General features: G+C 37.5%; 2 long non-coding RNA genes across 2 annotated transcripts in view; one reads left to right on the forward strand and one right to left on the reverse strand.

The window, feature by feature from the left end:
- Positions 1–2,293: 2,293 nt before the first annotated feature.
- LOC131218276 (uncharacterized) lies at positions 2,294–3,072 on the forward strand. Its single transcript, XR_009157599.1, has 3 exons — positions 2,294–2,399; positions 2,493–2,564; positions 2,645–3,072. It is a non-coding gene; the product is annotated as an uncharacterized LOC131218276 (long non-coding RNA).
- Positions 3,073–8,209: 5,137 nt separating this feature from the next.
- The window catches only part of LOC131218277 (uncharacterized), a 64,993-nt gene continuing 52,168 nt past the window's right edge, over positions 8,210–21,034 (reverse strand). The window contains exons 4-6 of the long non-coding RNA XR_009157600.1: positions 13,332–13,382; positions 9,838–9,900; positions 8,210–8,267 (exon numbers count right to left, since the gene is read on the reverse strand). This is a non-coding gene — a long non-coding RNA (uncharacterized LOC131218277). The remainder of the gene's footprint in view (positions 8,268–9,837; positions 9,901–13,331; positions 13,383–21,034) is intronic.

Below are 21,034 nucleotides of genomic sequence, written 5' to 3' on the forward strand. Positions count from 1 at the left end.
CTATCGATGGATGTATCCATTCGAAAGGTATGCTGTGAGCTTAATAAGAATAAATTGGCTTAACATCTACATTTACATGTATATATAATGTATCATTAACTTTGTCAGGTTCATGAAGACATTCATGGCCTATGTCTGTAATAAGACATGACCTGAGGGTTGTATTGCAGAGCAGTACATCTAAGGGGAGATAGTTATAGTCTGCAACCAATATAAAGGAAAACAGAAAACAAGCTTATTGGAAAAGTTGGAAAAACAGTTTAACAGAGTCATTCTAGGACTACGTAAGTTGGAAGATATTGTTGATGATGACCCTAATGATGACGATGTTGGTACAGTAGGTTCGGGTCAAAGTGTTCTCCTAGCGGGTATCAAATACGAACAAGCTCGTAGATGGGTACTGAAGAGTCATCCCAGCTACGTCGAGTAGGAAGGGTATGTACAATAAGCTCATATATATATGTATATATATATATATATATATTCCTTACTTTATGTAATTTCAATATAACAATGTTATTGAATATCGTACAGGAAGCATAAAGATTTCTTGCAGCGATGCTATAAGAGGACCAACAGGGTGCCTAGCGAGGATGAATTCATATCTTGGTTGAGGAGACAACCAGAGTTCATTGAATCTGACGATATTGAATTTAAAGATATTGTGAGAGGACCTCTAGCTTTTTGTATGCAATACAATAAATATTGTATTAATGGTTTCCTCTTTGTCACTAAGGACTATGAGGAGAATAAAACGAACCAAAACAGTGGGGTTAGGATAGAGGGTATGATAACCTTTCGATCAAGTGCTAAGGATATCAATACAATGGATGAAAATCAACCTTACTACGGAGTCATTCGTAGAATTATCCAATTGGAGTACTGAACAGGGTACAAGCCCATCCTATTTAAGTGTGATAGGGTGAAAGTGAGACATCATGGTGTTTCTTTTAATGAAGCGAATTTGAGATTAGTAAATTTGTCTAGTCTTTACAGTTCAGACAAAGTCGGTGACGAGCCCTTCATTCTTGCAGAGCATTCCACGCAAATTTTCTACTATAGAGATCTAAAAAATCCTGACTGGCATGTGGTCTTGGAGGTTCCCAAAAATTTTTTTATCGAAGAAGAGACGTGCGTTCCATCGGAACGATTAAAGGCTGTAAGTAATACCGATGCAGGACCTGATCTCACCTCATTAGTAATGATTAATGAGTTGATAGTCAATGAATCTGAAGATGTTAGTGTTGTGGTCGAGAAAATAAAGAAAAGAAAACGATCGAAGAGAATCTACTGATTTGTTTGTATTTTCTAAGCATGTAATAGAATGATATTTATTGGAGAAAATCTAATCAAGGTTTGGATAATATAGTGACTTTTTTGTACTTTATCTGTGATCTAAATTATTTCTTAACCATTAACTTTTTTTTTCCTTATCTTTTCATATTAGGGAAGAAATAGGCACATCGATTCACAACCAGAGGTATTGGGTGCGCAGGTGCTTTGGAGTACAGATTCAAGCAACACCCAAGGTAATAAGATACTTCTCCTTAATTATATATGTAAATTTCCTTCTCCTTATATATTGGTAGTAATCAATGATGTGTATATATAACTGTTATTCTTTTTATGTAATTATGTCAGCTTCTTCTTCATCTAAAAAAGAGGCATTACTAGGGGGGTCTCTTTACTTGTGCCACCTGATAGGAAAAAAATTCTAAAGATGAATGAATTCGGCAATCGAATGAGGACTGTTCCGATTACAGAGACTTTGCATCGCATGTCTGTGTCCTCACCCATTCTCATATCCCGATCATATACCTGGACTTTCGCCAGGTGCCTCATGAACAAATTCATATAGTCACAGAAAGATTGTCACAATTTTATGAGTTTGAGGGTCAAAGTTGGGCTGCAAGTCTTGATTACATTACGAAACGCATCAATGAAGCGTGGAGGAATTACAAGAGAAGATTGACTGCAAAATATATTACAAACAAGGATCCTATTGCTGTGAGAGATGGTCCTACCCCCCCAAGTGTCCCTATGGAGGATTGGAGGGTCTTCGTGGATCAACACATCACCGAGGAATTCAAGAGGGTAAGCGTAAGGAATAAAGTCAATCGGGCTAAGCTAAAAGGACCTGCGTGTCTTGGGAGGCACAACATAGTTGTTACTCGCCATAAAATGGTATGTATTTAAAAATAGATATTATAGTTTAAAATTGAATTTAAATTTTAATTATCATTCATCTAAATCTATTAATGATGTGTATTTGAATGATATGTAATATGCCAAAGGCGATGGAGAAGAATCTTACCTCTGATGTCGAGATAGGTAGATGTGAAGTCTTCTTAAGAGCCCATACAAGAAAGGACAAAGTTGTCCAGTATCCTAACCTTGCTGTAAGTGCATCCCTCGTACCACTAACTAATACCCTTATGAAAAGCCTATGTATAACTTTAAATTATATTGTATTCATTTGTATTTTTTCACAGGAAAAACTAGATGAGCTCTATAGTAGCAATCCTGCTTCTAGGATGACCGGCATGGATGAAGCCCTTACAGAGGTACTAATAAAATTTAAAAATTACTTAAGTTTTATAGTAATTATGAATATCACAATAACTTGATTTACAATATTTTACAGTTGGTTGGTTCTGACAATAGAGGGTGAATGCGGGGTCTAGGTTGCTCAATAAGCAAGGTAGGACTGAAGAAGTCAGCCCCTGCTCGTTCAAAGGTAGAGAATGTGACAAAAGAAAAAGAGAGTGTAACTCAAGAGTTATCTCAGGTGAAGAAAAAATTGGATGGTATGACTCAAGATATATTTGAGATGAAGAAAACATTGGTGTATATGCAGAAAGAGAGACAGTATACTCAAAATCTCTCATTACCAATAGTCGCTAAATCTACTCAGGCATCGTCGGTATGCAAGTATAAATTTTTTACTGTATTGAGCTTACAATTATATTATAAACGTTAACAATACCAATGCCATTTTATGTGTAAATGTAGCTGGATATTATATATATCAGTAAGAGATGCGACTTGCTTGGTTTTGGAAAACGTGGTGTAGTTGCTCGTGGTGAAGTACACAAAGTTAATCCAAATGCAATTGTCCATTGCGAGCCATTGGAGGATGGAGCTTTTGTTGCTGTCCTGACTGAGGTTATACAACCTCATGCTCCTTTGTGGAAAGAAGATGAGTTCACATATACACTTGGAGAGGCCGGTCCAGGATCATTTGTGCAATGGGGGAAAGAGGCTTTGAGAATTCAATAATTTGAACAAATTTAGTACTGTATAATTGAACATGTGTTGTGTGCATTTTAAATTAATTTTGAACTTGTTGTGTGCATTTTGAACTAATTTTGAACTAATTTAGCACTTGTTTTTTTTTTTTTAAATATTGAATGAATTTTATACTTTATATTTGAACGTATTTATAGTCATAGGCTCCATTTGTTCATCACATTAGTATTTATGAAAACATTTTTTTAAAAAAAATCAAATGAAGCCTAAGCCCTTTTTTAACTCCACCAATGCAACTCCTTACATTGCCGGTCCCAAGCCCGAGTAAAGGAGGGAGAAGGGCTTTAGAATGAATCGTCAACTATGGAGGAGATCCTCTGGTTTTATGGTTTTACTTGTACATTCCTGTATTGATTACACAAGCATGATGGTATGCGCATTCTTTCAGGTGGATGTTGCATATGGGAGGGTTGGAGCCGCATATTTTAGATTCAAGCATCTGGTACGTCTCTTGTCAAGAATGCACATGTATAGTTCATCAAATAATACATTATGTGATATCGTGTACATGATATCTATGTTATAATTTTCCTCATGCATTTTTCTTAAAATTCATGTTTATGCATGATTCTCATGCATTGACATGGATTTGGGCCAAAAAAGATTGAAATAGAAAATTTGAGAAAACAGGAGAAATTTTCTTTTATAAGGTAAGTATTTGGGGCCAAGTAGTTATATATTTGCTGCATTAAATTTGCTCGAAATTAATGGAGTAGACACGGATGTGCGTCGGAGCTATCCGGATGAGTGGGGGTCCCTAGAAGGTGGGAACCGCTGTTATTACCATGATGAAGCTGTCCATTTCCTATTGACAGCATTGGAGGGGCCTGACCATTTAGACAAGCCGTGTTTATGTATTTGCTCAAAATTAATGGAGTAGACCTAGATGTGCGTCAGAGCAATTCGGATGAGCGGGGGTCCTTGGAAGGTGGGAACCACTGTTATGACCATGATGAAGCTGTCCATTTCCTATGGACAGCATTGGAAGGTCTTGGCCATTTGTGCCGGATGGCCGTGTTTATATCTGTATTTACAGGGACCATACCCTTAACCTAAACCATACCTTAAACCTATAACCTAAACCTATTCGCAATTACCTAAACTTATAACCTATAACCTAAACCTAAACCTATTCTCAATTCCCTAAACCTATAGCTTATAACCTAAACCTAAGCCTTAACCTAAACCAAAACCTAAACCTATAACCTTAACCTATAACCATAAACTAAACCAAAACCTATAACCTAAAACCTTAACCTATAACCTAAACCTCAACCTTAACCAAAACTTAAACCTTAACTTAAACCTATAACCTTAACCTAAAACCTAAAACCTAAAACCTAAACCTAAACCTAAAACCGAAATGTATTCTCAAAACCCTAAACCTAAACCTACATCTAATCCTAATCTCAACTCTCTAACCTAAACCTAAACCTAAACTTGAAAACCCAAACCTAAACCCGATCCCGAACCTAAACCCGATTTCCTAAACCTAAACCTTAACCTATTCTAAATTCCCTAAACTTATATCTTATAACCTAAACCTAAACCTAAACCTTAACCTAAACCTAAACCTAAACCTATAACCTTAACTTAAACCAAAACCTATGACCTAAAATCTAAACCTATAACCTAAACCTAAACCAAAACCTAAACCTAAATCTATAACCTTAACCTAAAACATAAAACCTAAGCCTAAACCAAAAACCTAAATGTATTCACAAATCCCTAAACTTAAACCTACATCTAATCCAAATCTCAACTCTCTAACCTAAACCTAAACCTAAAACTAAACTTGAAAACTAAAAACTAAACCCGAACCCGATTTCCTAAACCTAAAACTTAACCTATTCTCAATTCCCTGAACCTATTACTTATAACCTAAACCTAAACCTTAACCTTAACCTAAACCTAAACCTTAACCGATACCTATAACCTTAGCCTAAACTAAAACCTATGACCTAAAACCTTAACCTATAACCTAAACCTAAACATTAACCTATACCTATAACCTTAACCTAAACCAAAACCTATGACATAAAATCTTAACCTATAACCTAAACCTAAACCTAAACCTAAACCTTAACCTATACCTATAACCTTAACCTAAACCAAAACTTATGACCTAAAACCTTAACCAATAACCTAAACCTAAACCTAAACCTACACCTTAACCTATACTTATAACCTTAACCTAAACCAAAACCTATGACCTAAAACCGAAACCTAAACCTAAACCTTAACCTAAACCTATAACCTTAACATAAAACCTAAAACCTAAACCTAAGCCTAAAACCTAAATGTATTCTCAAATCCCTAAACATAAACCTACACCTAATCCTAATCTCAACTCCCTAACCTAAACCTAAACCTAAACTTGAAAACCCAAACATAAACCCGATCCCGAACTCAAACCTGATTTCCTAAACCTAAACCTTAACCTATTCACAATTCCCTAAACCTATAGCTTATAACCTAAACCTAAACCTTAAGCTAAACCTAAAACCTAACCTATACCTATAACCTTAACCTAAACCAAAACCTATGACCTAAAACCTTAACCTATAACCTAAACCAAAACCTAAACTTAAACCACAACCTTAACCTTAACCTAAACCAAAACCATAACTTAAAACCTAAAACCTAAACCTAAACATAAAACCTAAATGTATTCTCAAATCCTTAAACCTAAACCTACACCTAATCCTAATCTCAACTCCCCAACCTAAACCTAAACCTAAACTTGAAAACGCAAACATAAACCCGATCCTAAACCCGAACCCGATTTTCTAAACCTAAACCTTAACCTATTCTCAATTCCCTAAACCTATTGCTTACAACCTAAACCTAAACCTAAACCTATACCTATAACCTTAACTAAAACCAAAACCTATGACCTAAAACCTTAACATATAACCTAAACCTAAACCTAAACTTAAACCTAACCCTTAACCTAAACTTATAACCTCAACCTAAAACCTAAAACCTAAACCTAAACCTAAAACTTAAATGTATTCTCAAATCCTTAAACCTAAACCTACACCTAATCCTAATCTCAACTCCCTAACCTAAACCTATACCAAAACTTGAAAACCCAAACATAAACACGATCCCGAACCTGAACCTGATTTCCTAAACCTAAACCTTAACCTATTCTCAATTCCAGAAACCTATATCTTATACCCTAAACCAAAACCTTAACCTTAACCTAAACCTAAACCTAAACCTATAACCTTAACCTAAACCAAAACCTATGACCTAAAAGATTAACATATAACCTAAACCTTAACCTTAACCTAAACCTAAACCTAAACCTTAACGTAAATCTAAAACCTTAACTTAAAACCTAAAACCTAAACCTAAACCTAAAACCTAAATGTATTCTCAAATCCTTAAACCTAAACCTACATCTACTCCTAATCTCAACTCTCTAACCTAAACCTAAAACTAAAATTCAAAACCCAAACCTAAACCCGATCCTGAACCCGAACCCGATTTCCTAAACCTAAACCTTAACCTATTCTCAATTCCCTAAACCTATAGCTTATAACCTAAACATAAACCTTAACCTAGACCTAAACCTAAACCTAAACCTTAACCTATACTTATAACCTTAACCTAAAACAAAACCTATGACCTAAAACCTTAACCTATAACCTAAACCTAAAGCTCAACCTATACCAAAAACCTTAACCTATAATCTAAACCTAAACCTAAACTTAAACCTTAACCAATACCTATAACCTTAACCTAAACCAAAACCTATGCCCTAAAATCTTAACCTATGACCTAAACCTCAACCATAACCTAAACCTTAACCTTAACCTTAACCTAAACCCAAACCTATAACCTTAACTTAAAACCTAAAACATAAACCTAAGCCTAAAACCTAAATGTATTCTCAAATCCTTAAACCTAAACCTACATCTAATCCTAATCTCAACTCTCTAACCTAAACCTAAACCTAAACTTGAAAACTTAAACATAAACCCGATCCCGAACCCGAACCCGATTTCCAAAACCTAAACCTTAACCTATTCTTAATTCCCTAAACCTATAGCTTATAACCTAACCCTAAACCTTAACCTAAACCTAAACTTAAACCTAAACCTTAAACAATACCTATAACCTTAACCTAAACTAAAACCTATGACCTAAAACCTTAACCTATGACCTAAACCTCAACCTCAATCTTAACTTAAACCTAAACCTAAACCTAAACCTAAACCTTAACCTAAAACTATAACCTCAACTTAAAACCTAAAACCTAAACCTAACCCTAAAACCTAAATGTATTCTCAAACCCCTAAACATAAACCTACACCTAATCCTAATCTCAAATCCCTAACCTAAACCTAAACCTAAACATGAAAACCCAAACGTAAACCCGATTGTGAACCCGAATCCGATTTCCTAAACTTAAACTTTAACCTTTTCTCAATTCCCTAAACCTATATCTTATAACCTATACCTAAACCTAAACCTTAACCTAAACCTAAACCTAAACATATAACCTTAACCTAAACCAAAACCGATGACCTATAACCATAACCTATACCCTAAACCTAAACCTAAACCTTAACCTAAAATGTAAAACCTAAACCTAAACCTAAAACCTAAATGTATTCTCAAATCCCTAAGCCTAAACCTACATCTAATCCTAATCTCAACTCTCTAACCAAAACCTAAACCTAAAATTAAAAACCCAAACCTAAACCCGATCCCGAACCCGATTTTCTAAACTTAAACCTTAACCTATTCTCAATTCCCTAAACCTATAGCTTATAACCTAAACTAAAAGCTTAACCTAAACCTAAACGTAAACCTTAACCTATACCTATAACCTTAACCTAAACCAAAACCTATGACCTAAAACCTTAACCTAAAACCTAAACCTAAACCTTAACCTATACCAATAACCTTAACCTAAACAAAAACCTATAACCTAAAACCTTAACCTAAACCTAAACCTAAACCTAAACCTAAACCTTAACGTATACCTATAACCTTAAACTAAACCAAAGCCTATGACCTAAAACCTTAACCTATGACCTAAACCTAAACCTAAACCTAAACCTTAACCTATACCTATAACCTTAACCTAATAAAAAACCTATGACCTAAAACTTTAACCTATAACCTAAACCTCAACCTTAACCTAAACTTAAACCTATAACCTTAACTAAAAACCAAAAACCTAAATCTAAACCTAAAACTAAAATGTATTCTCAAATCCGTAAACATAAACCTACACCTAATCCTCATCTCAACTCCCAAACCTAAACCTAAACCTAAACTTGAAAACCCAAACATAAAGCCGATCCCGAACTCGAACCTGATTTCTTAAACCTAAACCTTAAACTATTCTCAATTCCCTAAACCTATAGCTTATAACCTAAACCTAAACCTTAACCTTTATAACCTTAACCTAAACAAAAACCTATGACCTAAAACCTTAACCTATAACCTAAACCTAAACCTAAACCTAAACCTCGACCTTAACCTTAACCTAAACCTAAATCTTAACCTACAACCTAAAACCTAAACCTTAACCTAAAACCTAAATGTACTCTCAAATCCTTAAACCTAAACCTACACCTAATCCTAATCTCAACTCCCCAACCTAAACCTAAACCTAAACTTGAAAACCCAAACATAAACCTGATCCCGACCCCGAACCCAATTTTCCAAACCTAAACCTTAACCTATTCTCAATTCCCTAAACCTATACCTTATACCCTAAACCTAAACCTAAACCTTAACTTAAACCTAAACCTAAACCTATAACCTTAACCTAAACCAAAGCCTATGACCTAAAACATTAACCCATAACCTAAACCTAAACTTAAACCTAAACCTAAACCTAAACCTTGACCTATACATATAACCTTAACCTAAACCAAAACCTATGACCTAAAACCTTAACCTATAGCCTAAACCTAAACTTAAACCTAAACCTTAACCTATAACCCAAAACCTAAACCTAAACTAAAACCTAAAAGTATTCTCAATTTTCTAAACCTAATCCTAATTTCATCTCCCTAACCTAAACCTATACCTAAACTTGAAAACCCAAACATAAACCCGATCCGGAAGCCGAACCTAATTTCCTAAACCTAAACCTCAACCTATTCTCAGTTCCCTAAACCCATATCTGATAACCTAAACCTTAACCTAAACCTAAACCTAAACATATAACCTTAACATAAACCAAAACCTATGACCTAAAACCTTAACCTATAACCTAAACCTAAACCTTAACCTAAACCTAAACCTAAACCTTAACCTAAATTTATAACCTTAACCTAAAACCTAAACCTAAACCTAAAACCTAAATATATGGTCAATTCCCTAAACCTAAACCCACATTTAATCGTAATGTCAACTCTCTAACCTAAACCTAAACCTAAACTTGAAAACCCAAACCTAAACCCGATCCCCAACCCGAACCCGATTTCCTAAACCTAAATCTTAACCAATTCTCAATTCCCAAAACCTATAGCTTATAACCTAAACCTTAACCTAAACCTAAACCTAAACCTTAACCTATACCTAAAACCTTAACCTAAACCTAAACCTATGACCTAAAACCTTAACCTATAACCTAAACCTACACCTAAGCCTAAACCTTAACCTATACCTATAACCTTAACCTAAACCAAAGCCTATGACCTAAAACCTTAACCTATAACCTAAACCTAAACCTAAACCTAAACCTAAACCTTAACCTATACCTATAACCTTGACCTAAACCAAAACCTATGACCTAAAACCATAACTTATAACCTAAACCTCAACCATAACCTAAACCTAAACCTAAACCTAAACCTAAACCTTAACCTAAACCTTAACCTAAACCTATAACCTTAACATAAAACCTATAACCTAAACCAAAACATAAAACCTAAATGTATTCTCAAATCCCTAAACATAAACCTACACCTAATCCTAAACCCACCTCCCTAACCCCCCCCCCCCCCCCCCCCCCCCCCCCAAAACCTAAACTTGAAATGCAAACATAAACCCGATCTCAAACCCGAACCTGATTTCTCAAACCAAAACCTTAAACTATTCTCAATTCCCTAAACCTATAGCTTATAACCTAAACCTAAACCTTAACCTAAACCTAAACCTTAACCTATACCTATAACCTTAACCTAAACCAAAACATATGACCTAAAACCTTAACCTATAACCTAAGCCTAAACCTAAACCTAAACCACGACCATAAACTTAACCTAAACCTAAACCTTAACCTTTAATCTAAAACCTAAAACTAACCCTAAAACCTAAATGTACTCTCAAATCCTTAAAATTAAACCTACACCTAATCCTAATCACAACTCCCCAACCTAAACCTAAACCTAAACTTGAAAACCCAAACATAAACCCGATCCCGAACACGAACCTGATTTCCTAAACCTAAACCTTAACCTATTCTCAATTCCCTAAACATATAGCTTCTAACCTAAACCTAAACCTTAACCTAAACCTAAACCTAATCCTATACCTTAACCTATACTTATAACCTTAACCTAAACCAAAACCTATGACCTAAAACCATAACCTATAACCTAAACCTAAACCTAAACCTAAACCTAAAACCTTAGCCTAAAACCTAAAACCTAAGGCTAAAACTAAAACCTAAATGTATTCTCAATTTCCTAAACCTATACCTACACCTAATCCTAATCTCAACTCCCAAACCTAAACCCATACCTAAACTTGAAAACCCAAACATAAACCGGATCCCGAACCCGAACCTGATTTCCTAAACCTAAACCTAAACCTATTCTCAATTCCCTAAACCTATATCTTATAACCTAAACCTATACCTAAACCTTAACCAAAACCTAAACCTAAACCTATAACCTTAACCAAAACCAAAACCTATGACCTAAAATCTTAACCTATAACCTAAACCTAAACCTTAACCTAAACCTAAACCTAAACCTTAACCTAAATCTATAACCTTAACCTATAACCTAAGCCTAAACCTAAAGCCTAAATGTATTCTCAAATCCCTAATCCTAAATCTACACCTAATCCTAATCTCAACTCCCTAACCCGAACCTATACCTTAACTTGAAAACCCAAACATAAACCCGATCCCGAACCAGAACCCGATTTCCTAAACCTAAACCGTAACCTATTCTCAATTTCCTAAACCTATATCTTATAACCTAAACCTAAGCCTTAACCTAAACCTAAACCTAAACCTTAACCTATAACCTTCACCTAAACCAAAACCTATGACCTAAAACCTTAACCTATAACCTAAACCTAAACATTAACCTTTACTTATAACCTTAACCTAAACCAAAACCTATGACCTAAAACCTTAACCTATAAACTAAACCTAAACCTAAACCTAAACCTTAACCTATACCTATAACCTTAACCTAAACCAAAACCTATGACCTCTGACCTTAACCTATAACATAATCCTAAACCTAAACCTAAACCTAAACCTAAACCGTAACCTAAACCTATAACCTTAACCTAAAACCTAAAACATAAACCTAAACCTAAAACCTAAATGTATCCTAAAATCCCTAAACCTAAACCTACACCTAATCCTAATCTCAACTCCCTAACCTAAACCTATACCTAAACTTGAAAATCCAAACATAAACACGACCCCGAACCCGAACCCGATTTCCTAAACCTAAACCGTAACCTATTCTCAATTCCCTAAACCTAAATCTTATAACCAAAACCTAAACCAAAACCTTAACCTAAACTTAAACCTAAACCTTAACCTTAACCTAAACCAAAACCAATGACCTAAAACGTTAACCTATAACATAAACCTCAACCATAACCTAAACCTAAACCTAAACCTAAACCTAAATCCATAACCTTAACCTAAAACCTAAAACCTAAACCTAAACCTAAAACCTAAATGTATTATTAAATCCTTAAACCAAAACCTACATCTAATCCTAATCTCAACTCTCTAACCAAAACTTAAACCTAAACTAGAAAACCCAAGCCTAAACCCGATCCCGAACCCCAACCCGATTTCCTAAACCTAAACCTTAACCTATTCTCAATTCCCTAACCCTCTATCTTATAACCTAAACCTAAACCTAAACCTTAACCTAAACCTAAACCTAAACCTATAACCTAAACCTAAACAAAAACCAATGACCTAAAACATTAACCTGTAACCTAAACCTCAACCTTAACCTAAACCTAAGCCTAAACCTGAACCTAAATCTATAACCTTAACCTAAAACCTAAAACCAAAACCAAAACCTAAAACGTTAATGTATTATGAAATCCTTAAACCTAAACCTACATCTAATCCTAATCTCAACTCTCTAACCTAAACCAAAACCTAAACTTGAAAACCCAAACCTAAACCCGATCCCGAACCCGAACCTGATTTCCTAAACCTAAACCTTAACCTATTCTCAATTTCCTAAACCAATAGCTTATAACCAAAACCTAAACCTTAACCTAAACCTAAACTTAAACCTTAACCTATACCTATAACCTTAACCTAAACCAAAACCTATGACCTAAAACCTTAAGCTATAACCTAAACCTAAAACTAAACCTAAACCTTAACCTATACCAAAAACCTTAACCTTTTTTCTAAACCTAAACCTAAACCTAAACCTTAACCTACACCTATAACCTTAACCTAAACCAAAACCTATGCCCTAAAACCTTAACCTATGACCTAAACCTCAACCTTCACCTAAACCTAAACCTAAACCTCAACATAAACCTTAACCTAAAAATAAACCTAAAACCTTAACCTAAAACCTAAAACCTAAACTGAAACCTAAAGCCTAAATGTATTCTAAAATCCTTAAACCTAACCTACATCTAACCCAAATCTTAACTCTCTAACCTAATCCTAAACCTAAACTTAAAAACCCAAACATAAACCCGATCTCGAACTCGAACCCAATTTCCAAAACCTAAACCTTAACGTTTTCTCAATTCCCTAAACCTATAGCTTATAACCTAAACCTAAACTTAATCTAAACCTAAACCTAAACCTAAACCTTAACCTATACCTATAACCTTAACTTAAACCAAAACCTATGACCTAAAACCTTAACCTATAACTTAAACCTCAGCCTCAATATTAACCTAAAGCTAAACCTTAACCTAAACTTATAACCTTAAAATAAAACCTAAAACCAAAACCAAAACCAAAAACCTAAATGTATTCTCAAATCCCTAAACATAAAACTACATCTAATCCTAATCTCAACTCCCTAACCTAAACTTAAACCTAAACTTGAAAACCCAAACATAAACCTGATCCCGAACCCGAACCCGATTTCCTAAACGTAAACCTTAACCTATTCTCAATTCCCTAAACCTATATCTTATAACCTAAACCTAAACCTAAACCTTTACCTAAACCTAAACCTATACCTATAACCAAAACCTATGACCTATAACCTTAACCTATACCCTCAACCAAAACCTAAACCTTAACCGAAATCTATAACCTTAACCTAAAACCTAAAACCTAAACTTAAATCTAAAACCAAAATGTATTCTCAAATCCCTAAACTTAAACCTACATCTAATCCTAATCTCAACTCTCTAACCTAAACCTAAACCTAAACTTGAAAAATAAAACCTAAACCCGATCCCGAACCCGAACCCGATTTCCTAAACCTAAACCTTAACCTATTCTCAATTCCGTAAACCAATAGCTTATAACCTAAACCTTAACCTAAACCTTAACCTATACCTGTAACCTTAACCTAAACCAAAACCTATGACCTAAAACCTTAACCTATAACCTAAACCTAAACCTAAACCCAAACCTTAACCTATACCTATAACCTTAACTAAAACCAAAACCTATGACCTAAAACCTTAACCTATAAACTAAACCTAAACCAAAACCTAAACCTTAACCTATACCAATAACTTTAGCCTAAACCAAAGCCTATGACCTAAAACCTTAACCTATAACCTAAACCTAAACCTAAACGTAAACCTTAATATATACATATAACCTTTACCTAAACCAAAACCTATGACCTAAAACCTTAACCTATAACCTAAATGTGAGACCTGTCCTGAGTTCGCATGTGTGCATTTGTGTGTGTGAGTATGCATCTCATGTATTTTGGTCCCGCCGTCCTACCGGTCAAATTTCAACGACCCGCGACCTTCGGATAGTGATTGTGGTCACCCTCGAGTTTGGTCATGTAGACCCAACTCGGATTGACCCAAGACCTATGCCATTCCGACCGCATCGTCGCCGCGATTCCAGTGCCGCGTCTCATGCGTAAATCCGGCATGTCCATCAAAAGTTATGGGCCGCGCATTATTTGGACCGTTGATTGCATTTTTGGTGGGACCCACCTGATTGCACATTTCCCCATGTGCACTATTCCCAATGTAAGCCACCTTTAGGCTAGCAATAATGGCTTCTTTTCTCAAGAAACCATGATGAGATTGGCTTCTCTAGGCAATGATGAGCCACCTTATCCCATGAGCAATGATTATTTCTCTTTTCAAAAATTCATCTTTTTCTAAGAAAGCAATCATTTCAACCTTAGAAACTCTCTCATCTCCCTCTCTCTTTCTTCATTTCTCTCTTCTCCTCTTTGCAAATGTCCTCCATTGCTGAATTTTTCCAGCCCTCTATCCTCTTCTTCTCCCCCTAGATCTAACCATCAAAGATCCATCATCACCATTGAACCCCCTTCCTTGAAGCTTAAGGAGCATGGTGGTTGAAGAATCTTGAAGATCCAACAAGTGGGTGAGCATGTAGGATAGATTGCATGATTCTTATTGTCATAGATCTTTTGTTGCTTCATATGGAGAGTGTAGGACTCACCACATCAATGGTGAAGGTCCACCACTCCTTGGATAAGGTCTTTTTAGCCATCACTTGCAAGCATGTGATCTTGATGGGGCCATTCTCCATGGACCCCATCTTGATGAGATTTCCTTTATTCCTCTCTTCTCCACTTTCTATGGTTTGGATGTAATGATTATGTGGCCCACCTGATGTGCCATGCAACCAGAATTTTTAAATTTTGGGACATCCAGGCCCAAGTTGTTGGACACCCAGGCCCAACTGTGCTGCCTAGTCTTGCTGCTTGATTTGGAAAGCCTTTGGGCCTGATTTTATGGATTTTCTTGGGGAGGTGCTGGGCCTAGGAGTTGTGTGACACATCAGGGTGGACCCCACCTTATGGAATCTATGATTTATTTCCCATTTATTAAATTTTTGGGCTGATCTAGACAGCAACATGTTGCTGTCCAGATTGCTGGAATTTTTATGCTGTAATGTATGTGTTGTAGGCCTTGTTTGTGGTCTCATTTTTCCTGATTTCTTAGACTTCTCTTTGAGGTATGGACCCCACCTAAAAGTATGCTAAACCTCAGCTTCAAATGTCCCTATTTGATCACCCAAAAGGGTGGGCCAAGGAGGGTGGACGGTCCAGATTTTTCTGGACTGTCCAGCTACACTGTTTGCTGGAAACTCATAAATATCAGCCTGATTTTGAAATGCTGGGCCACCTTGGTGGACCCCACCTTAATGTATACTTGTATAAGAAGGTTGGCCTTGTATTTTTCCAAACTTACATAGACCTGGGCCCACTCAAATGGGGTGCTAAAGTCAGGGACAGCAGCATTGCTGCAGCAGGAAAATAAAAATCTGGACCTTGCTGTCCATAAATTGCATGAGTTAAATAAAATATTTTTACTATCCCAAAAATCTTAAATTTTTGTAGGGAGGTGTCCCACCCATAGTAGGATCTATCCACAAAATTTCAGGGCCAAGGAATCCTATTTGGGCATCCAAAAGGGTGGGCCAACATACTGGACTGCCAGAAATTTCTGCTGTGCAATCCAGCAGCATAGTCCCATAAAAATAATATTAAAAAAATAATTTCTAAGAAGGTGGGCCATATTTATGGATGCCAACTTATTTTAGGCTTGATGAGGGACCTTGGGTCCAAATTTCAGGAATTTTGGAGGCCCAGAACCCACCCATTGGATGGCCCAAATTCAGGACAGTTATATTCCAGCAATATTTCACCCTGGATAGATTGTATTATTTAAATTAATTTAAATACTTCTGAGTATCCTAAAATCATGAAAATTTACAGAGAGGTGTTCCACCCATGGTGGGACTCACCTACTAATATTTGGGGCCAATGGAGCCCTATGTACACCGTGACAAGTGCTGGAATGGCTCACCACGTCCAGGTGTCCCGATTCACCAGATTTTCTTAATGGTCTGATTTATTTAAATTAATTAAAATACTTCTGATAGTCCAAAAATCACAAAATTTTGAGGATTCGTGGTCCACCTATGGGAGGACCATCTTGTAAATTTTTATGGCCATCGGGCCCCTGTACTGATCGTGGTGTGGCTGCAAACTTGGGTCAGTTTTGGGCCAGATACTCAGGCCCGTAGGACTACCCACCACGGGAAGCCCCTACCTTGGGCGGTTGCTGGGCCTGTATTCCAGCGGCATGGCCCACTTCTAATGTGTGTTGTGTATTCCCCTCTCATCTGGTGGGACCCACTGTGATATGTGTGGGTCACCATGGGCCAGTAACCCATCTGAATTAAATAAATTTCTGGATTCCAGCAGGCCCAGGAAGTGGGTGGGCTGGAATTCCAACAAGGGGCCCAAATTTGCCCCATAGTTGATTGTTTTAGAGCTGTTGTGGCCCACCAGATTTAAGGGAGTATTGCACACACTCCTTACCTTTTTTCCTTAGACACTTTTGGGCATAATTAGTTCCTCTTAAGGCCCACCTTTGTGGTGATGTTGGGGTTTAGCCTTAACCAGATTTTTGGTAGTTTGTAGGCCCAATGGGCTGGAAACCTATTTCTTGAGCCCAAGATTGTGTAGGGCCTGACCTTATTGTTTCACGGGCCCAACGAGCCGTCTACAGGCTGACCGTGTGTATTTATTAGCCGTGATGCCCTCATGAAATGCTTAATTATGGGCTGACTTGCGGGGCCCACATAAATGTATAGTGTGGAGGGCCTTGCTAAGTCTTTGGGCTGATGTGGCAAGGCCCACACTGTCAGTATAGGCCTTGCCTATGTGTATTCTTGGGTTTATGGGCTGCCCTCAAGCCCACCATAATGTATGAATTGGATGACTTTTGTTTTGGGCTATTTCTTTAGGGCCCATTATGTGATATAGTAAATGCATGTTTGTGTTAGCAAGTAGGCCTTGTGGACTCAGTTCTTTTGGATAGGCCCACTGATCTTGAGCCTATACTCTCCTATCTATTGTGATGGGCCTAGGGGCAATGATACACAAGAAGTCGGGCCCTTGGCTGCCCATTAAACTGACCCTGTACTTAGGCCAAAAGTGAGGCCCAACTCACTTGTGTTAAATGTGAAACTTGCCCATGTAAATGAATTACTGGGCTGCCCATGAAGCCCACCACAATATGTGGAATTATGACCTTTGTGGTTGGGCCCAAACCTTACTTGAGGGCCCACTATATGGCTTATGAGTTGGGCTTGGTGTATGGCCTACTAGTCCACGCATTGCTTAGGCCTTAGATCTTTCATTATATGGGTAGTGGTGAGCTACCTCTTGGAAACCAGTTGAGGTTGGATGTCCTCCTGGGTGATCCTAAGGTAAGCTCATAGGTTTCTCTATGGGTGGTTAAAGGCCCACCATAGACCTTAGGCTATTTATTTAAGGCTCAATATGCATGTATGTGGAACCTACCTTAATGCATGTTTGGTCCAGGCCGTCCAAGCCTTGGATCGTCCGATTGTGGAAGCACTCTCTGCCTTGGGTTGCTGCTGGACTCACAATCCAGTAACAGGCCCACTTGATCTTTTCATGATATATACACACTCTCCATCTGGTGCGGTTCCCCAGTGAGTATAGTTGGCCTTCATGAGATTATTTCCACATACTCAACTAATTTCTGGACCTTAGCAGGCCCAGGAAGTCAAACGGGCCAAAAGTTTATCAAAGGGTCTTCAATGTACAATTTTATGGTTACAACTTTATTTAACTGTGGGGCTCACCATATTGAGAACTTGTGTACGTGTTACATGCTTATGCTTTTTTTTAGTCTTTGGGCTTAATCAGTGCATTCTTTAGGTCACTTTTAGTGATCTTATGAGGACCCCATCTTAAGATCAGAATTTTGGGACATCTAGTGAGCCCAGATTGGGCAAGGACATCCCAGCTTGGCCCAACCATACATTGGGCCGACTTCCACCATTTTGATGGACTTGTGGGCTGAGGTAAGGATAGTATTGGGCCCTCGGTTGCCTACTTAAATTGCTAATTATTGGGCTGATATAGTGGGGCCCATTTCATCCAAACTTAAACCTTTTTTTTGGGTCATATATTGTATACGCGGGCTGCCCACCAAGTCCAACTTAATGCATGGATTCTATGGCCATTGGGAATTGGGCCTTGGGCCTTAATTCCCCTCTTAGAGCCATGTTGTTAAAAGTGGTATTATATCTTTTTATGGCCTATTATGAGGAATATATGTATGTAATTACTTTTATTTTTATCTTAAATGTAGGCCTTGGGCCTTTTATCCATATAGTTCATGGTAGATATGCCTTTTGGGGAATGGTGGTTAAATGTCCCCATTATGGACCCCTCTAGGTCTGGTTGTATTTAAAAGTGATTGGATACTTATCTTAGACAGTTGCTAGGCTCATTTCTATATTACTTAGACCCGTAGTTGTATGCTTAGTCTTGTGGGCTACCCCAGGTAAATGGGCCCCCACTAGAGGTGGGATTCCTTATGGATATTGTCTAAGTACCTAGTCTTGGTTCCTTCTTGGATAGGAGGAATGTAATTTACTTTGTATATCGCCGCATAATGCGCCTAGACCCATCTTCATGACCCATGTGCATCATTGTATGCTTGGATGACACTGTGTGTGTGGTTATGATTGTGCCATTGGGCATTGCATGCTGTCTTCCCGAGGGACGTAATATTACCTCTTGAGCATGTTGGATGCTTGGAATTGATGCATAGTTGATTGTGTGATTCATGCATCCAGCATTGCATAATATATGAGCATTATCACCCGTGCGTCATCAGGGTTGTAGCCTCCATAGATACATCAGGGATGGCCATGTCTGGACACCGAAAATATTACTTGAGCATACTGAGTGCATAGGATGCCCATAGGTGAAATTCCTAAAACTTCCATGGTACCAAGGATCTGCTCTAAAGCCGTGACCAAGTGAAAAACTATGAGCGCACGAGGGCCTTATACCGATAGGCTGTGACCACTATCGTGTAGTCGGTTGGATAGGAGTGTGGCCTTACTAGCCTTGATGTAAGAGGGCATTGCTAGGCCGAGTCTACACCTCGTGAATGGGTCCGCTACCGTCAGGCCTTGCTGGTGATTGGTTGTCCACAGCGGGTAGTGAGGTCTCTTACGCTCGTTTGATGGTACGGGTCTGGAGAGCGGCACCAGCAGTGTAATGGACCCGGTGATTTCCTTATGATTGGAAATATACTTGACATATGGTTTGGTTATGAGCACTGGCATTACTTGCATCGCATTAGTATTGGCTATGTAAGCCCCTTCATGCATTGCCTTGGTATGGCGTCCAGTACTCATTGCATCATATTCATGGTAAGCCTTGGTAAGGCTAGTGATATTCTCATTGAGCATGTCTCCTTCCTGTATGTCCTATTATTCTTCTGTGCACTATTATCACACACTTACACCACCCTCTAAGCTTCTATAAGCTTATGCACGATTGATGCGTGCAGGAGATCCTAGGCAGGCGCCAAAGTAGGATTAGAGCTGAGCTTGAGGACCCAGTGTTGCAGACTTCCTTCCTTTCTTTTATTATCTTATGTATGTCCTTTCGGACCTCATGTAAACTTGTAAAAGTTCAAATTCTTAGTGGATTTTGTGATAAGTGTCTTTTATATTCTCAGATTTACTTGTTGTGATCTTGGGTATGCTCGTATTGGAAATGGTTATATTGTTATGGAAATCCTCCTTGTAGGATCCCAGGATCGGAACCTGCTTCAGGAGCCGAGAATGGGGTACTACGGAGGCTGTTGCGGCCAGAACCGACCATCTGGTTCCTTGTGAATCCGGTTACCGAGTCTGGGGCGTGACACTAAACCTCAACCTTAACCTAAACCTAAACCTAAACCCTAACCTAAACCTATAACATTAACATAAAACCTAAAACCTGAACCTAAACCTAAAACCTAAATGTATTCTCAAATCCCTAAACAAAAACCTTCACCTAATCCTAATCTCAACTCCCTAACCTAAACCTAATCCTAAACTTGAAAATCCAAACATAAACCCTATCCCGAACCTGAACCTGATTTCTTAAACCTAAACCTTAACCTATTCTCAATTCCCAAAACCTATAGCTTATAACCTAAACCTAAACCTTAACCTAAACCTATAACCTTAACCCAAACCAAAACCTTTGACCTAAAACCTTACCTATAACCTAAACCTAAACCTAAACCTAAACCTCGACCTTAACCTTAACCTAAACTTAAACCCTAACCTATAACCTAAAACCTAAACCTAAACCTAACACCTAAATGTACTCCCAAATCCTTAAACCTAAACCTACACCTAATCTAAATCTCAACACCCTAACCTAAACCTAAACCTAAACTTGAAAACCCAAACATAAACCTGATCCCGAACCCGAACCCGATTTCCTAAACCTAAACCTTAACCTATTCTCAATTCCCAAAACCTATAGCTTATAACCTAAAC

This window comes from Magnolia sinica, chromosome 11, assembly GCF_029962835.1.
Source record: "Magnolia sinica isolate HGM2019 chromosome 11, MsV1, whole genome shotgun sequence".
Taxonomy (NCBI): domain Eukaryota; kingdom Viridiplantae; phylum Streptophyta; class Magnoliopsida; order Magnoliales; family Magnoliaceae; genus Magnolia; species Magnolia sinica.